Below are 10014 nucleotides of genomic sequence, written 5' to 3'. Positions count from 1 at the left end.
TCAATCAACTGGGTAAGTATGGCAATATCTATTAGTTCTTTGATTTTACCCTATTCACCTGGGGTGAAAACAAAAGACATTTTGAAGAATAATTGTGAAAGTTAATGAAGTCCAAAACAAGATTCATTGTATGGATGAAAAAGAACAATAAGACATTTCTCAAAATATCCTCTTTGGTGGAAGAACAAAAGTAATTCAGGTTTGAGCAACATGAGGGTTAATAAACAATGACAGAATTTTCATTCTTATGTTTTGGGTTGCTCAACCTAACATTCCCTATAGTTTCTGTGCTGCTTTGAGATTTACCATTCTTTAATGTAGGACGTACTGATGTCAAAGACATACATGAATGCAAAGATATACATGAATGCTTCCCTTTATGTATCACTACCCCAGCGCTCTCGAAGATTAGACATGTTGTTCAGCTACTTATTAGGTTTCACATTATGTGTTTCCCTTTCAAATACTCGCCGTTGGAGGAAAAAAGAAGCAATTAAGTAGCAACAAGCACACTGCCTTTGAGATGCATCTCTTTGTAAATCCCACCGCCAGGCTGGGACAACCTAGGGGCACAGCAGATTTACTGGCTTGAAGATCACTTAATAAAAAACATAATGGCTTCTTGTAATTGAAAGTACAATCAAAATGGGCCCAACGGGAAATGAAGCGAATATGTCACAGAACTGAAAAGAAATAAACTAAGATATTAAATCTTTGAAAGTAGAGAAATAGACCATTAGAAACACTTGTGGTTGCTTGTTGCGTAATTACTCCTTCAGTAATTAAGGTAATTAGCTTATTGATTCCGTTATCTTATGTGGTAAAAGGTCATTTACAACCGTTTCAATTGCTTTGCGCACTACACACTGAAAATTACTGCCACCGTCACCACATCATTACAAAGCAGAACATTATGACAACTTTTGACTGTGAATCTGGTTCTTGCATCAATATATACCCTAGAAGAAAATCAACAGAGCCCGTATTCGTGTTGAAATGCAGTGGCTGGCTCTTTGTGCACTTCTTAAAGGATGAAGTGTCTCTTCGGGGGGCCGACAAAGCCTGAATCGCAGTGGCTGAATGCCAAGTCTCTCCTTCAAAAGCGTTGCAATAGTGCTGGTGAGGCAAGGTATCGTCACCTAAAAGTGCTGCTCACTGCTTAATTGTTAATTACTGTTATCAGTATTATTACTTTATTCTTTGAAACCCTGTCATTGAAGGTTGCAGTAATTTGCATCACAGTTTGGCTTAGAATAACATTCACTCCACAGGTTTTTGCTAATGTTCCAAGAAATTCAAGACATTCGCTTGAGTGATTAATGAACAATGGGAAAACTTCCAGAGAACAACAGTAATTATAATGAAAATATGACATGCACTTTATGTATCTTTTAAACTGTAAGACAGTTAACCTTCAATTAAGTATTTAGCATCAAATATCTTTGGACATTCCGCTGAAATATATTAAATAAAATGAAACTGCTTCCCTAGCAACAAACCGCAAACATGCACGCATACACACATGCCTTATGAGGCAATTCCCACTGTTATGTAAAAACATGAAGCTGGTATATCCGGTTATCAGGTGTCCCGCACAAATCTCTCAGCCTCATTCAAAACTGGCTTTGTTACGTATCTTTTCTAATAATCAGGGCTCTTACTCCTCCCACCAAAACCAGCAGAACTTTTTGTTTAATATGTGTTTCCTTGACCTGGTTTCTGTGTGCCAAGAAGCGATGTCGAAGGGCAGTGTCTTCATTTCCTGAGACTGGAAAACAAAATGACAGCAGCTAATTCCAGTGTACAGGATTTTTTCAGAGATGGTAGCCTTGAGAGATTTATTCATTTTAAAAAAGATGAGTTTGAAAGTGACTGGGAGAAACTGGCTGAGCGCAAGTTTGGTCGTGTCTATAAGGTGAAGGTTAAAGTCTGGCGGGAAACATGAGGACAACGAGAAAACGACCAATGATTACAGGTACAAGATTAAAACTATATTACTGTTAAAACTATGAGATTGTAAGTATTTGGTAGTTGTTAAAATGTATAATATGTGACTGCTTTATTAAAAGCTAACTATAGTAAATATGAAATACACGGTATATTATTTAATATACAGTATTTAATTATTTGATTAATATACTGTTTCCTATCTTTTTATTTTGGATTTTACTCTGTATATTGTGTGTGTGTGTGTATATATATATATATATATATATATATATATATATATATATATATATATATATATATATATATATACATATACGTATATACATATAATTTTATATTTTATGGTCCAGGAACATGGCACAGATGTCCAAATTTGTGATGTCCAAAACCTGGTTTAGTGATGGAATATATGAGAAAGGGATCCTTGGACAACCTCCTCAGCAGTCATTTCTTAAGAAGTTTCAAATGATCCATGAGATGATGATGGGCATGAATTTTCTGCACAGCATGAAACCACCCATTCTTCATTTTAACTTGAAACCAGCCAACATTCTTCTTAATGATCATCTGCACGTGAAGGTGAGTCAGATACTACTGCTCTTGTCTTCAAAATGTTTCTGAATTTATTTCTGGTAAAAAGAGACTTTATAAAGACTTTATAAGAAAGAGAGCTAGTGGTTTTGGAAACCCGGTTGTATAGGTAGCACTTTTATCAGTCTTTAATGTTACTTTCTACATATTTGTTAGGTTGAAATATACAACCTCAGAGTGTTTTCATGGTTTCAGACTTATTTTATCTTTAAAGATTTCAGATTTTGACCTCATTAAATGGGAGGAGTTTTCTGGTAAGACAGAGTTTATTGAACACCTGACAGCCCGAGGGAACATAAACTATGTGCCTCCAGAGACTTTCACCCAGAATCCTGAACCACCTGGAACAAAGTATGATGTTTACAGGTGAGAGTTCATAACTTAAAGTACTTTACATTAAGTGCATAAATTTACAGTCTGACCGTGAGTTATGATATGCCATGAAGTAAACATCTAAACATTCTGACTTTGCAGCAGTTCTATTACTGTGTGGGAAATTGTAACTCAGCAGCGTGCATATCAAGGTATTTATTGTTTCTAATTTTGGCACTTTCCACAGATTTTTACACAAATTGTAGTTTTGCATTTGTCATTCAACCCAATTTTTTTTCAAGAGAAAAATGATCAAATAAATTAGATTTTTGTTTTGTTGTAGGTTAAATGTGCAAAAATTATTTTTTGTTGAAACTTTTAAACAAACTTTTAAACTATATTTAAACATCCTGAATTTTGGTAATAATGTTGACTGCAAAAGACAAACGTCTCCTTCCATTCGTAGGGAAAACACTCAAATGAGTTGTCTTCAACCAGCTCTCACGGTTTCTTTCACAGTACAACAAACTGGATGCTAAACAGTCAGGTTTCAGGAGTGGCCATTCAACAGAGACTGCGCTACTCTCAGTCACTGAAGCCCTGCGAATTGCAAAGGCCGATTCCAAATCATCAGTCCTCATTCTGCTGGATCTTTCTGCTGCTTTTGACACTGTCAATCATCAGATTCGCCTGTCTACCCTCTCATCACTGGGCATCACTGAAATTCCACTTCGCTAGTTTGAATCCTATCTCACCGGTAGATCTTTCAGGGTGGCCTGGGGAGGGGAGGTATCCAAACCACATCAAGTCGTGGCCTAATGGTTAGAGAGTCGGACTCGTAATCCAAAGGTTGCGGGTTCGCGTCTCGGGTTGGCAGGGATTGTAGGTGGGAGGAGTGAATGTCCAGCGCTCTCTCCACCCTCAATACCACGACTGAGGTGCCCTTGAGCAAGGCACCAAACCCCCAACTGCTCCCCGGGCGCCGCAGCATAAATGGCTGCCCACTGCTCCGGGTGTGTGTTCACGGTGTTTGTGTGTTCACTGCTGTGTGTGTGCACGTTGGATGGGTTAAATGCAGAGCACAAATTCCGAGTATGCGTCACCATACTTGGCAGTATGTCACTTCACTTCACTCAACTGGTCACTGGAGTTCCTCAGGGATCGGTTCTTGGACCCCTCCTCTTCTCCACATACACTACATCACTGGGTCCCATCATACATGCACATGGCTTCTCCTATCACTGCTACGCCGATGACACACAGCTCTATCTCTCTTTTCAACCAGATGACCCAACGGTAGCTGCACGGATCTCAGGCTGCCTGGTGGACATCTCGGCATGGATGAAAGAACATCACCTACAGCTCAACCTGGCAAAGACGGAGCTTCTTGTCTTCCCTGCCACCGACTCTACAGCATGACTTCACGATTCATTTAGGCTCATCAATGATTACCCCATCAACTTCGGTCAGAAATCTTGGTGTAATCTTTGATGACCAGCTGACCTTCAAAGTGCACATTGCGAAGACTGCTCGATCCTGCAGGTTTGCACTACACAACATCAGAAAGATCAGGCCCTTTCTGACAAAGCATGCTGCACAACTTCTTGTCCAGGCCCTTGTCGTTTCTAGACTGGACTACTGCAATGCTCTTCTGGCTGGTCTACCATCAAACACAATCAAACCTCTACAAATGATTCAGAATGCAGCGACACGACTGATCTTCAACGAGCCCAAAAGAGCACATGTTACACCTCTCTTCATCTCCTTGCACTGGCTACCAGTGGCAGTTCGCATCAAGTTCAAGACACTGATGCTTGCATACATAACTACCACAGGCTCAGCACCCTCCTACTTCCACTCACTATTACGAACTACATCCCCTCCAGAAGTCTGAGATCTGCTAGTGAGCGACGCCTTGTGGTACCATCAGAGAGAGGCTGAAAATCACTCTCCAGAACATTCTCGTTCACCATTCCTGGCTGGTGGAATAATCTTCCCACCCCTATCCGGAATGCTGGATCCCTGTCAATCTTCAAGCAACAACTGAAAACTCATCTCTTTCGGCAGTACTTGACTTCATCCTAAACTCTATCTTTCTCTCCCTTCCTTACTAGCTTGTACTTATTTGAACAATGACTGAGACTTGGTGTTACGAGCACTTCCTCTGTCTGATTGCCTCTTCAAGATGAATCGCTTTTTGTAAGTCGCGTCTGCCAAATGACTAAATGTAAATTAAATGTAGCAAAAACAATATATATATATAAAAGAATACAGAACAAAATAGCTTAACCACCTGAGGTTGTCAGTCACAATTTTTGAACCATCTTCCACTCACTGTTCATTGAAGAAAATTAGTTTGTAGCAAGTTCCTTTTCCTCTATGTTTGTTCTGAGAGTGCTTGAAGCACAAGTGTTTGTTTACAAGTGCATTATTTGGAGTTTGTATAGTACAAAAATAACACTCCAAGCAATTTGTTCAATTCTCCTTGTCACAGGTCTGAATATGACAGAAATATTAATCAGAGTGTCATCTGGCAAAAGGCCTGGTGTAGAGAAGATCCCCGAAGACAAGCCCCCTGAGTGCGAGGACATAATTGGTGTCATGCAACAATGTTGGCACCAAGACTGCAGCCGGAGACCAGCTTTCTCTGGTAACAAACCTCATTTTTGTTCTTGTTTCTGTTTAATGAAGACTATAATAGTGCTTGATTATATACAGACAAATGAATTCCAAAAGTCCCAGCAGACATTTACTCAGTTGTCTTACTCTTCTGAAATAACAATGAGCAAAGAACCAACATTGCTGCATCTTTTATCATCCTCCCAGTTCCTCTGTGACTGTTTCTTCCTCAGGTCACCTTCAGTAAAAGTTCTAATTAAATTATTTGATTTAGTCACTGCGATAATGAATTTGAATATTCACTGTTTGTGTTCTTGCATTAAAGCAGTTTAATAAGCTTCTGCTAATTCTATTGCAGTGTCGTATTGTGTAATGAGTTGATCAGATTACTAAAAATGCAGTGTGATTAGCACAGTTATATCCCCTGCGCTATGATTTTATCTCATACACTGCCCAATTAAGTTGCTCCTCTATGAAAGCGGCTAAAAGGCTGTCAATCATTGGCTGGCCATTTGCACATTTTTATCCAAATGATCACTCTTGTGTAAGAAGGCCTGAAAAAGAGCTAGAGCAAAACTGCTCCCCAAAGTGACATTCAGCTGCGTCATATGCATTTCTCTGCAGAGACTGTTCGGTTGACTGAAGTCCTTAGTGAAGTCCTAAAAATCCCAGACACGAATGCAAGGGGTGAGATAAGAAAGCGTCTGCCTGAACAGGTATGGAACGTAAGTGACTCTTCCAGTGCATGTTTAGACCACAGTACACTGTCAGCTAAAAGGGGGTTAGTTTGAGTAATACTCTGGGATCTGTGAACACATTCCACTATTTTCTTAGTGCTAAGGAATGATTTAAACATGGTAAAATATTCATTCACAAAACTATGTATATCAAACTTTTTTTTTCAGACTAAAAAGTAATTCATCTTTTTGTCATAAACACTTGAAATTTAGCAGCCCAGTTCAGATTAATAGACCAAGGAAAATAGATTGCAGCTCAGCTTGGTCCAGTATTTATGCACGTTAGCCAGACTACAATTGGCGGCAATGTTGAACACTTGCTTGATGATGCACAACATGTTTTTAAACATGAAGATTAGCTTGACTTGCAAGACTGCAGCTGGAGACCTGCTTTCTATGGTAAAAAAACACACTTTTGTTCATGTTTCTGTTTAATAAAAACTTCAATAGGGCTCAGTTATATACACTTCAGTGTGACTGAAGTTGTGATGCAATTGACCATTCGCAAAGCGCATGATTGACAGGCGATCTGACCAGTCGTAACGCCGAATCCGCCATCTTGCCCGACAAACAAATAAGACAGGAGAGTAATTAAGTTCGGTGAACTTAAAGTTTAAAAATGTTGTGTATTGACGCTGACGTTGTGTATTGTGTCTTGAAATAAAACACGTTCTGATGTTCATTCATGTTTATTTTGTGCTTGATTAAATATGAAAATACGATTGGTTGAACTAAGGCAATACAGTGATGTCACGACACGTTAAAGAGCCACAAAACAATATTTATTGATTAAAATTCGTTTTATTGGTGAGAAAAATAAAAAGAAGTAACCTGCTCTGTCTTATCTGTCGGCATGTTGTCAGTTTCTTCTTTGCTCCACAATGTATTTGTACTGCATGAGAACATGGTGTGTGGCGTTAGAACAGCATGGCTTGTCGGACATAGCAACAGTAACTAAGGAGGGCGGGTTTTTGCCAATGGTCAATTGCAGATTGACTCTTCAGTTGGCTTCAGGGGGAATTTATACATCACTGCTTACAACTAAAAATTTAAAACTTTTTATTTTTATGTTTTTTTTCTTTCGTTTACACATTATATTTTGGGGCTTGAAAATGCAAACTTTTGAAAACAGGTTTCGAAGTGCAAGTTTTTGAAAACAATGCTCTTATCATGCTAAATGCAAGTTTGTGAAAACCGTGACAGTGAACCAAAAAATTAACACAAACTTTTTAAAATCCATGACTATAACAATTTCTTTTTACCACTTTCTGATGTCAGCAAATTGTGTTATTAGTGACAAAATAAAAAATAACATTCAATTTTGTTTCTCTCCATTAGCCAAAGAAAACCGCTGACTCCTCAGGCAAGTATTTTGTCCAAGTCCTCGCATTCAACCTTCTTTTTTTGTTTTTTTGTCCAATTCTCCATGCTCTTACTCTATATAAAACTGTCCTCCATCCAATTTTTTTCTCTACAGATGATTCTAGCATTCACTCTCTCCTTGTAAAGTAAGACTTTGAGAGCTTTAAGAAAGTTCTGCGAAAGTTCTCTCCTTCATCATGCCGTGGCAAGTGGGGACACAGAAAGCGTGCAGATGGTCCTAAATCTGGGAGCCTCTGTGAATTGCCAGAGTGTAAAAGGCTACACCCCGCTCATCGTTGCAGTTCTGCACAAATTTTACGAGATCTGCAGCTTGCTGACAGACTGTGGGGCTGACGTCAATCTCAGCGATGGCGACCAATGGACCGCGCTGTATTTTGCCGTACAGGCTGGCGACAGCAGAGCCGTTCGCCTTTTGTTAGACAATAAGGCGAGAGCCAATGCCAAGGAGAAGGACGGGTGGACGCCTTTGCATCTTGCTGCTCAGAACGGCCATGAGCACATCGTGAGAATCCTGCTCCGGCGTCTGGATGCCGTGGATGAGCAAGAGCGCCAGTCTGGCCGTACGCCGCTTCACGTGGCTTGCATTTACGGTCACGTGAACATCGTCAACCTTTTACTCAAAAACGGAGCTGACGTTAACAAACCAGATAACCTTCAATCCACTTCCCTACACTTGGCGGCAGACGAAGGGCTAATCATGGGGCTGATGTGAAAACAGTCGATGAGCAAAGCTACATTTTGCTGCTCTAAAGGGTTACACAGGTATCTGCAGACTCCTGTTGAGTAAAGGAGTCAACCCGGAAATCAGAACCTATCAGAATTGGACAGCCATGCACCTGGCAGCCCTAAAAGGCCACCCGGAGACTGTCCTCATGTTGGAGGAGCACCATGGCTCAGTCAATGTCCAAGGGAAAGATGGCTGGACTCCTCTGCACCTTGCTTGCCATCATGGGCAGGAGGAGGTGGTGACTGTGCTGCTAACAGCAGGTGCCGACCCTAACCTGGCTGAGGATAATGGCTGGAGACCCCTCCACTTAGCCTGTAACAGTAGCGGCTTCCCTAGCGTTCTGCAGCTGATTTCTCACCAAGCCAATGTGAATGCCCAGAATAATAGCCAGTCGACGCCATTGCATTTAGCCGTCCAGCTCAGCAACATCCCAATCATCAAAGCCTTGCTGATGAATAATGCACAGCGGGATATGCAGGACTCGAAAGGATGTACCGCCTTAACCTTGGCTCAACGGTGCAACAATACAGAAGCCGTGGAGCTACTGAACAGCTAGCACACCGGTGGAGATCCTGGCGGAGAGCAAGGCGTGTTTGGTGACAGATAACTCCACCATTAGAGAGAGTGGAGCATTGATTTCTGCTATCGATTTTCTTCCTCCTGCAAAGCCTGTTCTTATAAACAGTCCTGCTGTTGTTTGTGATTTAGATTCCTAGAATTTAACGCCTTTGTTTGGGTTCGGTTAATAGCTCAGGTGTGTTCTCAGAATGGAAGTGTTATGAATGAAGGATTTTAAGACTAGCAGTATGTAGTGGAAGTCAACATAAAATTGAAATTGCGTTAGTTTATTTATCTTGAATAATTCATCAGAGCATGTTATTCCTAAGAAGACAATTGTTTATTTTGGTAATATTTAATCAAAAAATAACTTGCTCCATTACTGAAACGACTTTCTTATTCACTTAAATGAATAAAAAATATTGGAATTCCAATATTTGGTGACAACAGGCAATTAAAAAATGTTAAAGGGATCATTTACCTTTAAGTTTTTGGGGTGAACTTTCCCTTTTAATAATTACACAGATAACAATTATTTAGCACACTCACATTCGGACTGTCTCCATTCTGGTGTATAACAATCTAAAACAATTTTTTTTCTTGCTGAATATCCAATGTAATTTAAAAAACTCATCATATTGGAGGAGTAAAATAACTTAATGGTAATTAATGTAGACAAAATTGCCTACCACAAAGTGTGGTATTTTGAGACCTAATCATGTATTTAACATGATTCAATACATTCATAGCTGCATGAATTCCACTACTGCCAGACATGCATATGTCAGGGTGAAAAAATCATAACCATTCATGGCATTCAAATGGCATTTTACTTTCACAAACAAAAGCCAAAAAAACTGTTTGACAACATGCTTATCGCTTTCCAGCACGCTTCCACTCACGTTCGACAGCTTTGTCCTGAACACAAAGGGCAAAAAAAAACCTATATAGAATGAATGTAACAACCTCCATTGTCATTATACAGTTGTGTATATATATAATAATTGAACTGGTAGTATGGTAGACATCATTACATTATTCATTTTTAACAGGTGTAAACTTGACTGAAATCCACCAGTTTTGTATTTCACACACTGTAAGGTACATTAAACACAACATTATAAGGTAAAGCTTGAA

General features: G+C 39.7%; 1 pseudogene across 1 annotated transcript; it reads left to right on the top strand.

The window, feature by feature from the left end:
• The first annotated feature begins 1780 nt into the window (after positions 1 to 1780).
• On the top strand, positions 1781 to 8875 carry LOC306851634 (ankyrin repeat and protein kinase domain-containing protein 1-like; annotated as a pseudogene). The gene is made up of 7 exons: positions 1781 to 1975; positions 2301 to 2529; positions 2756 to 2907; positions 3016 to 3065; positions 5348 to 5503; positions 6097 to 6213; positions 7687 to 8875. The product of its transcript is annotated as an ankyrin repeat and protein kinase domain-containing protein 1-like (transcript).
• The last annotated feature ends 1139 nt before the right edge of the window (positions 8876 to 10014 follow it).

The sequence above is a fragment of the Barbus barbus genome (assembly GCF_936440315.1).
Source record: "Barbus barbus genome assembly, chromosome: 31".
NCBI classification, from domain to species: Eukaryota; Metazoa; Chordata; class Actinopteri; order Cypriniformes; family Cyprinidae; genus Barbus; species Barbus barbus.
Note: the sequence above shows the minus strand (reverse complement) of the source record. Positions and strands in the feature narration are given on the sequence as shown.